Source organism: Papaver somniferum, chromosome 11 (genome assembly GCF_003573695.1).
Source record: "Papaver somniferum cultivar HN1 chromosome 11, ASM357369v1, whole genome shotgun sequence".
Lineage (NCBI taxonomy): Eukaryota > Viridiplantae > Streptophyta > Magnoliopsida > Ranunculales > Papaveraceae > Papaver > Papaver somniferum.
In genome coordinates this window covers 114,780,655-114,797,615 of record NC_039368.1, presented here as the reverse complement: position 1 = coordinate 114,797,615, position 16,961 = coordinate 114,780,655, and the positions used below count along the sequence as shown (strand labels likewise).

Below are 16,961 nucleotides of genomic sequence, written 5' to 3'. Positions count from 1 at the left end.
TTACAAAAAAGAAAATACAAGGGTGTAAAATGTAAGAAACGACCTCATAATAGTTCGGAAAACTTACCAACTACTTGAAACGAAAAATATGAGATTACAAACATTTCAATAAAAGTGATAAAATCTGCCATGCCATCATAAGTAACTCGGTTTCCTACATTAAGAGCCCCTTTTAGCCATTGCATCGGCTGTGAAATTAACCTCTCCAAAAACATGCTCCTACCTGAAAAATCATATTTAACACCTGCAGCTAACCACTTGTTCCTCAAATTCCATAAAACATTAAAAAAGCTTGAACTGCATCGTTCGAGTCAGAGCATATTATAATACTTCTTTGCTTCAACTACTAATGCGCTTAAATGTAACGGCCTATGCTCCTTGGCCGGACTAGGTTGTTCTTGTAGAACCGTACTTGACGGATGGCTTGGCAATCAATTATTTTGGTGTCACATTTTAATTCACCATATCTAATTAACTATGATTTTGCATAATCTATTTTATTTTTGTTTCTCTGGTTAATTAGTAGGGGTTAATTGGGGTAACTAGAAAAGGCTAATCATATTTACATACATTTTAGAAAAAATATTTTGATTCAAAGACAGTTTTATTTTTCTTCTGCTTTCAGACAGATAAACCCTATTATCGTTATCTTTTCCTGAAAAGTAATTGTCTCGGCTTTTTTACATATAATATTTGAAAGATAATTTCATTTATGAGAAAGAAGGGATTTAATATCTTTAGGATATGATGGTACACCGTCGTTCAATATCTTGATCGATCAATTCCATTACGTAAGTTGATTTGTAACTTATATCTCATATGATGACATAACTAAGCAGATTTTTTTATTGTATCGGTCCAAAATATCACTAATTGATTTTTACGGTGTTTCCCCTGTAGATATGTTATAAGTGTATTTATTTCTTTATTTTTATGGTTTTTATGAATTTTCTTTATTTGTTACAACTAATAAAAATTGTCGATGGATTGCTTTAAAAATAATATAGATTTTCTTATTTGGATATGGTATTTTTACAAGGCTTGTAACACAAATCTATATACTTTTGTTTGGTAAAGAATATTAGGTAGTTGGATCATGACCTAGAGACTTTACCACCAAATATAATGATATCTAAGACAATCTATATTAACAATATTTCTTTATTTTTATGGTTTTTATGAAGTTTCTTTATTTGCTACAAACTAATAAAGATCGTTGATGAATTAATTACTTTCAGAATAATATAGGATTTTATAATTGAATTTGGTATTCTTACGAGGCTTGTAACACAAATCTATTTACTTTTGTTTGGTAAAGAATATCAGGTCGCGGGATCATGACCTGGAGACTTTACCAATAAATATAATGATACATAGCACAATTTATATTAACAATACATAAAAACTTTACCATTCACTTTAATGATATCTAACCCAATATGTAATATGAAGGATTGTATTCAGAAATAGGGCTCGTTTTTATCCCGGTAGACAAATCAAGGCCCGTTAAGTTACACTTTGTATATATAGGTGTACTGATAGACACATTTTTGTGTCTGATATAATCTCACTTGTATATATTGTTAGTGCTCGATTTTGTATTTATTTTGGCTTTTTATGTCTTTGTAGGTGTTTTTGGAAAAATAAGATTGTGCGGCGAAATTGGCTCGAAAAGTGTTTTTTGCGTTCATGGGAGGACATTTGCTATTCAGACCCTCACATTGGATAAGTGGTAACCTAATTACTAAGGGGCATCCCATTTCCAGGCATCTGCTAATCGCACCCCTACTCTGGATAAGGGGCAACCATCTTCAACATTTCAAAAACCAAGTTTTGGTGGGAAAATAGGTGCAATGAAGAACAGTTTTGGAAATCGTGATTTGGAGGAGTTTGAGGTCGATTAAACCTCTGATTTTCATAGGATAGACTCTTTATGGGTCTAGGAATCTGATATGGGTGTTGAAATCGATTAGACTGGGCTCAATCGACGGATTTTTATCACAACAGAAAATATGGAAATTCACGTGTGTGACCTGTTTTAGGGAATTTTAGAGAGATTAAAGTTCTGTAAACCTTCCCAAAGATTTGTATCTATCTAAGGAAGAGTTTAGAATAAAAAGGAAAGCTCAGAAAAGCGTAGAAATTCTAAAACAAGAAATTGGCGCAACTTTGCTGTGAAGAGAAGGAAAGAGATTTTGGAAGATTTGGGAGAGATTTAATCGGTATTTTTGATATAAATAGATTGCTTGGGTCATATAGAAGGGATGTCGAGAGTTTGGGGACCTGAGGAGAGCCAGAGAAGAAGAAATCAGAGTTTTATCAAACTCTGTTTTTGCTGCTGCTGAAGAGGAAGAACGCGAAGAACATTGAGCACGAGAAACAGTCGCAGAATAGTGTCGTTGTTTAACATCTGAAGAACATTAAGCTGTGCAGGACAGTCGTATTCTAGGGTCTTAAATTTCTGATCCTGTAACAGTTGATTAGTAACGTATATCTTCAGTATTGCAGCACCAACTGTAACGGTGACTTCTGTAACATCTATACACCGTTGCAGATCTTCTGTTTTATATATTCTCTTCAGTAAAATCAACTTTTAAGCAACAAACACATATTTTGAGACCATGATTAATATGAGGAGATAAACCCAAACACTGGGATGATGGAGGAATCCATGTTTCATGCATGTGGAAATTATATTTAATTCTTTCATGACTTTTTGCAAGGATTATTAATTGTTTTATGGTTTTTATTGAAAGGTTGTGATTTCAATTGATGGGTTATACTTAGGTTAAGTCTTTTGATATCCCATGCTTTAGGTTTACAGTCGTTGCTTTTCAAAAATCTACCTTGGCAAAGAAACAAAGTCAATATTCTATTTGAGCTATAATTGTCTAGAATAACTATATGAATCGCATGAATGGATTTATTAGTGGAATCCTGAGTCCCAGTCTCTCGTAACATTAAGTGAAACCAAAATTAAGTCTGAAATCAAATCTTTACAAGTCTTTGAACGAACTTCTACTTATCACTTTCAAAATTACATCAATCTTTGGCGCCGCCGACGCGGATTTGTATTTAGATTTGTTTTAGGTTTATTTTTATTATTTTTTGTTCTTTTTTACGCGTTTTGGTATTTTTCGATTCTTTTCAGATTTGGAGCGAAGCTACAAGGAAAGAAAAAGTACTATAAAAGGAAAGCATCGCCAAAGAAGGAAAGAAAAGAGGAATCCGAAAGGAGTGAAGAAGAAGATTTTGTATATAGTTATTTTGTTTATTTTTAGAAACTGTAAATAGGATTTTATTTTTGTAATTTTTCTTTTCCTTTTTGGACATTTTTATTTTTGGACTGGACATTATTATTATTTTGAAACCCTAAGGAAGGGTTAAAAATTAAATATAAATTGTTTGCAGGGAAGGACGACAGTTACGATACTGTCTCGGCCCCTCGGGTTCGTACACTGACATTGGAGTCGGTGGCCTGAGTCGACTTCAACGGTTCATCGCCCGTCTGTTACGGAGGTAAGACTCTATCCACCCACAAATTCCCTGTCAGTGGGTTTTATTTTGTGTGACAACTCACACCCCTGCAGTAGAATCTCGAACTGGTATTACAATAGCCAATACAACGAATATCCGACTGAGTTTCAAAATGGACGTTACTACTTTGACCATAGCGTGAATAGTGGTTGGGAACATCAGCCTTTTGAAGACTATGGTCCATACCATGGTGAGCCCAATTACTATCCACATACGCACCGGTCATATAAGCAAAATTCTTATATTTCTTCTTTAGAAGAGTCTCTCAGGAAATTAGAAGAGTCGACACGTAGGATAGCTGAGATGAATAACTTAGTTTATGACGAAAGAAAACTTTCTTTAGAGGAATCCCTCAAGCTGGTAGCTGAGACGAACGAAAGAATTTCTCAAAATAATCTTAAATTTCAATATAGTGTCTCCAATAATACCCTTGAAAATGAGGATAGTTATTTGCATAAACAGGATGACGAGGATAAAATTGGTCACACTACTTGTTTAGATGAGGTTCAACCATTTTCATGTTATTATAATGATTATGATGAGGATAGTGTTGATCAAGAATTTGAAATAAATAGGGATAGTGATCAGGAATTTTCTACTCCAACTGAGCTTAATAATAATATTATTACTAGTTCAAATCCAAATAATTTTAATAATTATTCACCTATTCAAAAGGACGAGGATTTGACTAGAAATACCCCCGTTTTAGACGATGTACTATTTCCTGTTTACGAATTCGATAATGGTTTAGAAGAACGAGTTTATTCTGAGAATACTGTTTTAGAATCCCAGGACTTAGAAACATTAGTCTTAGACGAAGAAGACGAACTCGTACAACTTTTCAATATGAGTGAGGATGCATCATCTGAGTATAATCTACACGAAGAAATTAACCATTTTCAGGATTCTGATGATCTAGAAATTAGGGAAATTGTAGCTAGTCTATCTAGAGACACCCAAAACTCTAAGTTTAGGGGTGATTATCATTCTCCTTATGCCTTACCTTTAGCTCTTACAAAGATCCCTCACTTGGGACTTGACATATGTGCCTCAACCATTTTACAAGATTATCTTCATACACGTTTTCCTAAACCTAGTGATGTCCACAAGAAATTTCAGTTATTAGAAACCCATCCTATGGTTGATGTGGTTTACCCAGGCTATGATACCCAGATTGACTTTGTTTTCCCACCAAATATTTTTCTTCCAAATGTGCGAATGTTTGATTTTCAAATGTGTCGAATATTAAGTTTTGAGACTAAACCTAATTACTTTAGGAGATTAGGGTCGACATACTTGTTTAAGGAAGATCACCACTCTCATTGTGGTCAGCTGTGTAAGTCAAATCCGATTGACTTAGAGGATCCTCAATTACTCAGGTTATTATTATGTGCTTCTAAGTTTTTATTTGAGTTTTTCCAGACTCTAGAACCTGAACATTTGGATCTAACCTATGAGGAAATGCAACCCATGAAAATATTTTATTTGGACCCAGTTATAGATCCTGAACCTGAACCACGACTAGATGTAGTTGTATTAAACAGGAAACTAGACAAGGGTGTGCTTTATTTATTCATTTTCTTGGCATGTTGCAGATTCCTTTTACTTGTGATAGCTCTATTTGGTTTTGATGACCCACAAATATTTCGGCTATTACTTTATGATTTTATAAGGTGACTAATCCTTTCTTAGTCTGGCTGAAGACATTAAACTTAGCACTTCTTGGGAGATATACCATTCTCATGCAACACGGTAATATCTTTCCTTATCTCTTTTGCTTCAAATGGTAGCAGTTTCTCCTTGTTCATGCTTTTAATTTGATCTTTAGAACATTGAGGACAATGTTAGATTTAAGTTTGGGGGTATAGGAGAAACTTTTTAGTTGCATAATTAAACTCCAGAGCCTAGAAATTGATTCCTATTAGGATGACACTAACCAATCTAAGTGGATGGAAGCATTTTGGTTGTAGGAGTTGAGGAACCAATCTGACTAGATGGCAACATTAAAGAGTCTATTCATAAAAGCACAGAGCTCGGGTGTTAGAAATAACATGATAGTTTCACCATATCTCGTTGAGTCCTTTTCACTTATGTTTTTATTTTGTTTTGTTTTTAAACTATGTTTCTCTAAGTGATTAGGTGGGGCTCACGATTCAAGTTGTTACCAATTCTAGGGTGAATTAGAGTGATTGAGATAAAAAAAAAAAGAAAAAAAAATTGAAAAAAAAAAGAGTTGAAAAAGAAAAAAAAAAGAAAAAAAAAAGAAAAAAAAAGAAGAGAAATTGAGACCAGACCATCTAGAATAAATTCAATAAAGTCGACCACTGGAACCATTGTATATGCCAGTGTGTTGACCTAGAGTTAGGATTATCAATCACTGGTTCCCTTGTATATGCCAGTGTATTGATATTAGTCAGACTAGTATCTCAGTCCATTAGGATAGGTTCATTTTGGCGGAGGCCTTCAGACAGATATGAGAAACACCGTTCACCTAGTAAACATCAAAACCATCTATGTTTTTTCTATATCCATCTTATTGATCTATCCATGTGATTAGTTTTGACTCCGAATATTGATGTCCATAGTGTGACTATCTGAGTAGAGCTCTGTCACTTCATATGAATTTTAGTATGCTTGAGTGCGAACTCGTGTACATCAATTGGAACTTCGCATCAGGGTACTTCCTCCTGTAGTCAATAAGTATGCCAACCAAGGGGATTCTTTAGTTCCTTCCAAGGTTCTGTATAGATAGCTAGGGTCTGGAGTATAAAGGCTTATTGCATACGCTAAATGCAATCGACAATGCCGGCGACAGTGAGTTAGGATTTTATTTCTATTTTATTTTTGCTCGAGGACTAGCAAATAATAAGTTTGGGGGTATTTGATAGACACATTTTTGTGTCTGATATAATCTCAGTTGTATATATTGTTAGTGCTCGATTTTGTATTTATTTTGGCTTTTTATGTCTTTGTAGGTGTTTATGGAAAAATAAGATTTTGCGGCGAAATTGGCTCGAAAAGTGTTTTTTGCGTTCTTGGGAGGACATTTGCTATTCGGACCCTCACTTTGGATAAGGGGTAACCTAATTACTAAGGGGCATCCCATTCCCAGGCATCTGCTAATCGCACCCCTACTCTGGATAAGGGGCAACCATCTTCAACATTCAAAAACCAGGTTTTGGCGGGAAAATAGGTACAGTGAAGAACAGTTTTGGCAATCGTGATTTGGAGGAGTTTGAGGTCGTTTAAACCTATGATTTTCTTAGGATAGACTCCTTATGGGTCTATGAATCTGATATCTGTGTTGAAATCGATTAGACTGGGCTCAATCGACGGATTTTTATCACAACAGAAAATATGGAAAGTCACGTGTGTGACCTGTTTTAGGGAATTTTAGAGAGATTAAAGTGATGTAAACCTTTCTAAAGATTTGTATCTATCTAAGGAAGAGTTTAGAATAAAAAGGAAAGCTCAGAAACGCGTAGAAATTCTAAAACAAGAAATTGCCGCAACTTTGCCGTGAAGAGAAGGAAATAGATTTGGGAGAGATTTAATCGGTATTTTTGATATAAATAGATTGCTTGGGTCATATAGAAGGGGTGTCGAGAGTTTGGGGACCTAAGGAGAGCCAGAGAAGAAGAAATCAGAGTTTTATCAAACTCTGTTTCTGCTGCTGCTGAAGAGGAAGAACGCGAAGAACATTGACGCACGAGAAACAGTCGCAGAACAGTGTCGTTGTTTAACAGCTGAAGAACATTAAGCTGTGCAGGACAGTCGTATTCTAGGGTCTTAAATTTCTGATCCTGAAACAGTTGATTAGTAACGTATATCTTCAGTATTGCAGCACCAACTGTAACGGTGACTTCTGTAACATCTATACACCGTTGCAGATCTTCTGTTTTATATATTCTCTTCAGTAAAATCAACTTTTAAGCAACAAACACATATTTTGAGACCATTATTAATATGAGGAGCTAAACCCCAGCACTGGGATGATGAAGGAAGCCATATTTCATGCATGTGGTAATTATATTTAATTCTTTCATGACTTTTTGCAAGGATTATTAATTGTTTTATGGTTTTTATTGAACGGTTGTGATTTCAATTGATGGGTTATACTTAGGTTAAGTCTTTTGATATCCCATGCTTTAGGTTTACAATCGTTGCTTTTCAAAAATCTACCTTGGCAAAGAAACAAAGTCAATATTCTATTTGAGCTATAATTGTCTAGAATAACTATATGAATCGCATGAATGGATTTATTGGTGGAATCCTGAGTCCCAGTCTCTCGTAACATTAAGTGAAACCAAAATTAAGTCTGAAATAAAATCTTTACAAGTCTTTGAACGAACTTCTACTTATCACTTTCAAAATTACATCAGTGTAATGTTAACTTTTTCATCCATCTTAGTTTAGTGACATAAAATTTTACTAAAATTTACCTTGTACTCGTCACCACATTGACGTTTTACATAATATATTAGGTTCATCTAGCTCGGTTCAAGATCGTTTCACCGGTTCAGGTTCGTTACATCATTTTCCTTAAAAGGTTCATTTTTCTTCTGGTCTTATGACTCCCGAAGAGCATCCTAGAATATTCCACAAGTATAACTTGTGGAATCACGAAGTCTGAGACGAAGAAACTTTGTGATTTCTATCTATCTTGTTTGACAAGATCAGGATATACGAACTCTCAAGATAACGATAGTTGTACTTGGTTTCACGAATCCCTAGGTGAAGTGTTTTTAGTCGCTAAACCATAAAAGGGTTTGAAGGATAGAATGACTTTAGTTTACAACTATGACACACAAAAATTGTGTCATGGATTCAAAGATCCTAGTTTTTTGAGGTTCTCCTTTTATAGACTTTCAAGATCAAGGTTGCTTTAGATTTAAAATAAGTTAACTTTGGAATCAAGCAATCAATAACCACTATTAGATGAAAACCTTGACTTGATATTAATATGACAAAACATACACTCTAGTTAGGATGAACTATAACCGAACCGTGTATAAAGCTTGGTTCATGGAAGTTAGTCGAAACTAGGTAATTGAACAATAAGCTTAACCATTTTCATATAATACTTTAAGACTTTTCCTGGGTCACAAATGTGATCAATCATGTGTATATGTGTTCATAGAGAGTTATTCAAATGCCGATTATCTCATAGAAATAATTCCGATGCATCTGAAAATATTCGACATGGTAAGTACGTGTGCCGAGTACGTGTATTATACCTTTTCGTGAATATTATTTTCATAGTACGTGTACCGGGTATGTGTACCCTTAAGACTAAAAAAATTTAAGGCACACACAAATCTTTTATGGTATGCGTATTGGGTATGTATACCTTTAGGGTTTTGAAACCAACAGATCGTTTTCGGTTTGCATACTAGGTATGCATACCTTCCTAGTTCATGAGTTCACAGGTTTTTTATGGTATGGATACCGGGTGTGCGTACCAAAAAGTTGTTGCCGAAGTATAGCTACACCGGTGCTTATATTGGGTACAACTAATGCGGCTCTGGACTTATAACAGTTCTCCCGGTATGTGAACTGATATGCATACTGTCTTGTATCCAGATTTACATTATTTCTATATCTATGTAATAATCAATATGAAACATTATCGAATAACATCAATGACACATATCACTATTCTAGGATATTTTTAAATGATTAAATCTTGAATCAAAATTTAAGTCATGAGAAATAAATTGCTCTTAACAAATTCATCAAGTATGCAAAAATATTCTTAATCTTAGCATATTTCAAGAACGATATTCAAGATAAACTTGACTCGGAATTTCTGTTATGCATGTGTTATCTAAATTAGTCATGCGATAATTTCTCATATATAGAAAGGTGAAAACTTGATAAATATGTTGTTCAGTCTTCAGTTACATTTGTTGAAGAAGTTCTCCAGATCTCTTATTGATTTTCGCCTTTAAACGGTAGAACGCGGTAATATACGAATCTCAACTACACACTTTGATCTTAATCCGAGACTTGACTAAATGTAGACTAGAAATCAAGATATAGTTTTGTGCCATCAAAGGCTAGTGGTATGTTTTTACCAACATTACACTCATGTCCATATATTCAGATTGCTTCAAACACATACTTATTAGGTCTTAAACGTGTTTGTTTACTGATACCAATTGAAAATGTGGGGGCACCAAAATACACCACCAACTTTTTCTTGGGCAACCTATATGAAAACTCAAATATAATTTCGAGACTTCAAATTAATGAATCTCAATCAGGAAAGATATGAAGAGCTTACATCTCTTTCTCTCACAATGAGAATGTTACAGAGACTAGTTTGTGAACCTGATTATACCGTGAGAGTACTTGGACGATTCCAAAGATCAATATCCAAGACTTATCAACTTGAGTTGATTTCAATGTATAACCTGTGATATTTTAGTTATAAATATAAACAACATAATACGAAAAAGAAATAACACAGACACCAGAAATTTTGTTAACGAGGAAACCGCAAATGCACAAAAACCCCGGGTCATAGTCCAGACTTGACCACCAAACTGTATTAAGCCGCTATAGACGCTAGCATATTATCAAAACTTTGAACTGGAAGGTATTTGAGACTGAATTAAACTGTCACAGCAATTCAGTCACAGTCGCGCTCCTTACGCCTCTTGAATCCTAGCAGGAGTCCGCGCAATTGATTCCCTTAGTTGACGTCCTTTACAACCTAAAATCTGCTTTAACTTAATTGAAGACTTTAACCAATCTGCCTCCCACAAATAAGCCTATATGTAATTTTCGTTCTTATCAAAGATCAAGGTGAGGGAGGAAATCGGTTGCAACAAACAAAGTCTAGCAAACTTAAAAATCCGGTCTTATGACTCCCGAAAAGTAGTCTAGATTATTATTCACGTCAGAAGTATAAACTTGTGGAATCACAAAGTATGAGACGAAAAAACATTGTGATTTATATCTATCTTGTTTGTTGAAGCACGGCTCGACAATCAAAACAAGATCAGGATACACGAACTATAAAGATAACGATAGTTGGACCTGGCTTCACAAATCTCTAGGTGAAGTATTTTTAGTCTCTAAACCCTATAAGTGTTTTAAGGAGAGGACGACTCTAGTTTACAACTAGGAAATACAAAAATAGTGTCAGGGATTCAAAGATCCCAGTTGTCTGAGGTTCTCCTTTTATAGACTTTCAAGATCAAGGATGCTTTAGATTTAATCTAAGTTAGCTTTGGAATCAAGCATGAAAAACTTGACTTAAGATTAACATAAAAAAAAACATATACTCTGTGTAGGATGAATTGTAACGAACCTTGTATAATGCTTGGTTGATAAAAGTTAAACTAGCTAATTGAACAATAAGCTTAACCATTTTCATATAATACTTTAAGACTCTTCTTGAGTCACACATGTGATCAATCATGTCTATATGTGTTCTTAGAGAGTTATTCAAATGCCAATTATCTTACAAAAATAATTCAGATGCATCTGAAAATATTGGACAGGGTAAGTACATGTACCGGGTACGTGTACTATACCTATTTATGAATACTCTTGTCATAGTACGTGCACCAGTATATGTACCCTTAAGAAAAAAAACAAGTTCAGGAACACACATATCTTTTATTGTATGCGTACTGGGTATGTGTATCTTTCCGGTTTCGAAACCAACAAATATATTTCGGTTTGCATACTAGATGTGCGTACCTTCCTGGTTCACGATTTTGCAGAATTTTTATGTTATGGATAACGGGTATTCGTACCATAAAGTCATTGCCGAACTATAGCTATGCCGGTTCATGTACTGGGTACATGTACTGTGGCCTCGGACTTATAACAGTTCTCCTAGTATTTGAATTTGTATGCATACTATCTTGTATCCAAATATATAGTAGTTTTATATCTCTCTAATAATCCATATGAAACATTCCCGAATAACATCAATGACACATACCAGTGTTCCAGGATATTTTCAAATGATTAATTCTTAAGTTATACTTTATGTCATGAGTGATGTGGTTTTGAGATAGTGGTAAAAGTGGTTCGATTCTCAGACTTGCGAAAGATAAAATATAGACTTAAATTCTAAAACTAAAATAGAAAACAAACTAAAAATTGTCGCAAACTCAATCAAACATGATATCAATATTAAAAGAACACTGAGGCTAAGATTCCACTATTTCAAAGTTCAAAGTGATTTAATCCCAATATTTATATTTATGCAATTTTCTCGTTCAAGTTGATTCTAACTTATTGCAACTAGTAGATTCTCAAAATAACAAGTGTAAATCCAAAGCATAGAACATCAAAAACCTAGGTCCAAGTATGTTCTATCAAAAGAAATCACAATTGCTTAACAAGGATCATTCAAACAATTTTCAACCAAGGCAAACAATGATAAAATAATTGCAAATAAATAAATAAAATAAAATATACCACTTCTTGTTGGAAAAATAGCTTCCTCTATCGCCTCAGCAATGGGGTTTAGCTCCTCATATTAATCACTTGCTCAAAATACATGTTTGTTGCTCAAAAGTTGATTAAAGATGAAAAACTATAACACTGGATGTTTGCAACGATGTATTGGCGTTGCAAGACAAAGGACTGACTGTTACAAAGAAGTCACTGTAGCAGCGTTACAAATTTGAGACGATGTTCTTATTTGCATCGGATGTTCTTCAGCAGCAGCAACAACAGAATACGGTTTCCTGCAACTTGATCAATATGGCTCTGTAGTGTTTCTAACTCCTCTACAACTGCTCCAATAACTTCGTTACCTTTCCTGGGACTTAAACACACCTTTTATACTACTCAGAAACCTAAAAATAGCAATTAATTCTCGCTTTTTTTTTACGTGCAAGTCACGGCAATAATCTCTTCTACCGACTTCCCTAGCCAATTCTGAGCTTTCCCGATTGTCTTAAACTCTTCCTTAGATAGAATACTACCTTAGGAAACAATTTCACGCGTTTAGTTTCCCTGAATTACCAAAAATCAACCCAAACAGAGACCCGTGCAAAACTCAAACTCTGTTTCCTTATTTTGGATTATCCAGCCCAATTCGATTGATTCTTGTTTAGTTGAATCAGTCTAGCCCAGCAAATTTCAGCGATTGAATCTCACTCAAACATCTTCGAAATCCAAAAGAAAATTTGGTTGCTCACTGGTTATTTTTCCCGCCAAAAAAATATGTGAATTTTGAGAAGAAAGTGACCTCCCCCTATCCTGTGCTGGTCTCCCTTTAGCAACTGCCCTGAAATGGATGCCCCTTAGTAATTGGTCGCCCCTTATCCGTTTGAGGGGTCCGAATAGCAAGTGTCCTCCAGGGTGCCCCGCGCAACTTTTCGAGCAGATTTTTCCAAAAATGTTTATTGGCCAAAAATATCTACACACACATAAAATACCATAATAAGTACAAAAATGAGCACTATCAATACATAGAATCGAGACAAATTAGACACAAAAATGTGTTTATCAAATACCCCCAAACCTATTATTTGCTAGTCCTCGAGAAAAATCAAATAAAATAAAATCCTAACTCACTGACGCAGGCATCGTAGATTGCACTTAGCGTATGCAATAAGCCTTTAAACCCCTAGGTTGCCCTAGTGGCGGAGTGTTGTCTCCGGAGGGCTTACAAGAGATATACCCACAAAACCTTTACTCCGGACCTTAGCTATCTACGCAGAACCTTGGAAGACACTAAAGAATTTCCTTGGTTGGCATACTTATTGACTACAGGAGGAAGTACCCTGATGCGAAATTCCAATTTTTGTACACGAGTTTGCACTCAAGCATACTAAAATTCATATAAAGTGACTGAGCTCTACTCAGATAGTCGCACTATGGACATCAATATCCGGAGTCAAACTAATCACATGGATAGATCAAGAAGATGGATATAGAAAAACATAGATGGTTTTGATGTTTACTAAGTGAACGGCGTTTCCCATATCTGTCTGAAGGCCTCCGCCAAAATGAACCTATCCTAATGGATTGAGATATTAGTCTGACTAATATCAACACACTGGCATATACAAGGGAACCAGTGATCGATAACCTTACTCTAGGTCAACACAAATGGCATATACAAGGGTACCAGTGGTCAACTTTATTGAATTTATTCCTTTTGGTCAAATGGTCTGGTCTCAATTTTTTATTTTTTATTTTTTTTTCTTTGTTTTTTCATAATAAATTTTTTTTCAACTTTTTGGTAACTACCATTTTTTTTCATGGTATCTCAATCACTCTAATTCACCCTAGCATTGGTAACAAATTGAATCGTGAGCCCCACCTAATCACTTAGAGTACATAGTTTAAAAACAAAATAAAATAAAAATAGAAGTGAAAAGGACTCAACGAGATATGGTGAAACTATCATGTTATTTCTAACACCTGAGCTCTGTGCTTTTATGAATAGACTCTTTAGATGTTTCCATCTAATCAGATTGGTTCCTCAACTCCTACAACCAAAATGCTTCCATCCACTTAGATTGGTTAGTGCCATCCTAAATACGCATAAATTTCTAGGCTCTGGAGTTTATTTATTGCAACAAAAAGTTTCTCCCATGCCCCCAAACTTAAATCTAACATTGTCCTCAATGTTATAAAGATGAAATTAAAAGCATGAACAAGGAGAAACTGTTACCATTGAAGCAAAAGATTTAAGGAAAGATATTATCTTGTTGCATGAGATTGGGTTACCTCCCAAGAAGTGCTAAATTTAAAGTCTTCAGCCAGACATCAAGTTTCATAAAATGGCTAGTTACCTTTCAAATCATATATCAGTAGTCGAACTAACTGTGGGTCATCAAAACCAAATAAAACTGCCACTAATATGAAACAACTGCACAGGATCATAAAAAATAACATAAGGAGCACAACCTCATTGAAAGTTTCTTGCAAGACAACTGGATTTATTCGGGGCACCCAATTGGGCTTCATATGAGTGTCTTGAAAAACAGATTCATCCGAGAAATGGGACTTTAATAGTTGGATTTCCTCCTAGACAGTATCAGGAGGATCGGGTTATGGAGTCTGAATAGACTCAAGTGATACCTCATAAGCAATAGGATCGAGTCCCAAGTTAGGGACTTCTACTGGGGATAATTGACGATCACTACCCCCAAATTTAGAATTTTGGGTGTCTCTAGATAGACTAGTCACAATATTCCTAATTTATAGACCATCAGGTTTCTGAAAAAGGTCAATTTCTTTCTCTGAGTTATAATCAGGTGGTTCATCCTCTAAATTCTTTTGAGGTATTCGAGATGTAGGACTTATATGTTTCATATCTTGTATGGCCAACCCTAGAGTTTCCTTATTGTCTTGAAGCATGATTTCTGGCATGCTGTCCTGATCAGATGCTATAATCACAAGAAAAGTCTTAGATGGCCCTAAGAATGCAGATTTAGGGTCCAACTTAGGAGGCTCTTCTGAACAAGGGATTAAGGTAGACTCAAAAGCTTGTAATGGTTCGAACCTAACTTTCCATCTATCAGTGTCTAACACAGGGGTAGAATCTAATAGAGCATTCACTTGTTCAATGGTACTATCATCGTCAAAATCTAAACCAAAATGGGATAGACAACTCTCTAATGGGTCTTCAGACAAGATGTTTAGTAATGACTCCTGAACTAAGGATTCTATCATATTCACCTCTTTAACACATGTGTCATCTAGTTCATAAGGTAGCTTACTGACATTAAAAATGTTCATTTCGATAGTCATATTACCAAAGGATAAATTCATCACACCATTTCGAAAGTTTATGATCGCATTAGACGTAGCTAAGAATGGGCGACCTAAAATCACAAGTATCTGGTTCTCTGGGTCAGGGACAGGTTGGGTATCTAGGACCACGACATCCACTGGATAAATAAACTTGTCGACCTCAATAAGAACGTCCTCGATAACATCTCGAGGAATTTTGACAGACCTATCAGATAACTGCAGTGTTATCTGAGTAGGTTTCATTTCACTAAGTCCTAGATGTAAGTACACATGGTACGGCAGTAAGTTCACACTGGCTCCTAAGTCAAGTAAAGATTTTTCTACCCGGTGTTTACCTATTGTACAAGCAATGGTTGGGGATCCTGGGTCTTTGTACTTTGGAGTGGTAGTGTTCTGAATGATTGAACTTACATGACTAGCTAAAAAGGCTTTCTTATGGACGCTAAGTTTTCGCTTTCACGTACACATATCCTTAAGGAACTTGGCATAAGCAGGAATTTTCCTAATTGCATCTAATAAAGGAAGGTTTATGGTAACTTGCTTAAAAACCTCTAATATGTCATTAAAGTTCGATTCCTTCTTTGTTGATGCTAATAGCTGGGGAAATGGGGCTCTAGGAATCAGACCTCTCAGGAACCGAGTCAGCATCATTGGAAATTTTACCAGTCCCCTCAGTTAGCGGTCCTGAGGGATGATATCCTGAGGGGTGAACTACAGTATGTTCACTATCAGGCATGTTTACCTGATTGTCTACTACTCTACCACTCCTGAGGGTTCTAATAGCATTCAACTAATTCGATGGTTGTGCACCTACTTCATGAGATCCTCTAGGGTTGGGTTGAGTTTGACTAGGAAACTTACCTCTTTCTCTTAAAGACTCATTTATATGACTAACCTGGGTTTTCAACTCGGAAATAGCCTGAGAGTTAGCCTGACCTATTCTCTTATTTTCTTCTATACCTTGAGCAACAGATTGCTGAAACTGCATAGTGTTACGAGTTAACAAAGCAAGAGACTCTTCTAAAATCATAATATTCTTATCCGGAGGGTTCTGAAACTGTACCGGGGCTGAAGGATTCTTAGTATAGCCAAAACCTGGGGGAGCTTGAGAATTACTAGACTGACCTTGATTCTGGCCCTTAGACCACGAAAGGTTGGGATGGTTTCTCCAGCCAGGATTATAGGTTTCTGAATATGGGTCAACTTCTGACGGTTATCAAACCTAGTGTTATTATAGAGAGCATTGGCTTTCTGTTCAACAATATTGCCTTCCCAAAAAGGCTTTATTCTACCACTAGTATGACCCACTTCTAAAGCTTCTAACCTTTTTGCTATAGCAGCAATTTTGGCATCTGATTCGTAGCTTTCTTCTACCCTATTAACGTTTCCTCTACCTGGAAGAATTGTTTTCTGGGGTACCCTATTACTTTCCCATTGTTGGGTCTTTTCGGCGATTTCATGCAAGTATGTCATCGCATTATCAACTGTTTAGTTTTCAAACCCACCTGTACACATGGACTCTACTGTAGTTGTGGTGGGATAATCTAAACCCTCATAAAGGATCTGAACTAACCTAACCTTTTCTAAACCATGATGAGGACATTGGGATAATAAATCATTGAACCTTTCCAAATACCTATACAAAGATTCTCCCTCCTGTTGTGTAAATGTGCATATTTGCGTCC

The 16,961-nt window shown here is 35.5% G+C and overlaps 1 pseudogene; it reads left to right on the top strand.

Annotated features, from left to right (window-relative positions):
* Positions 1-16,861: 16,861 nt before the first annotated feature.
* Positions 16,862-16,961, top strand: LOC113325671 (annotated as a pseudogene).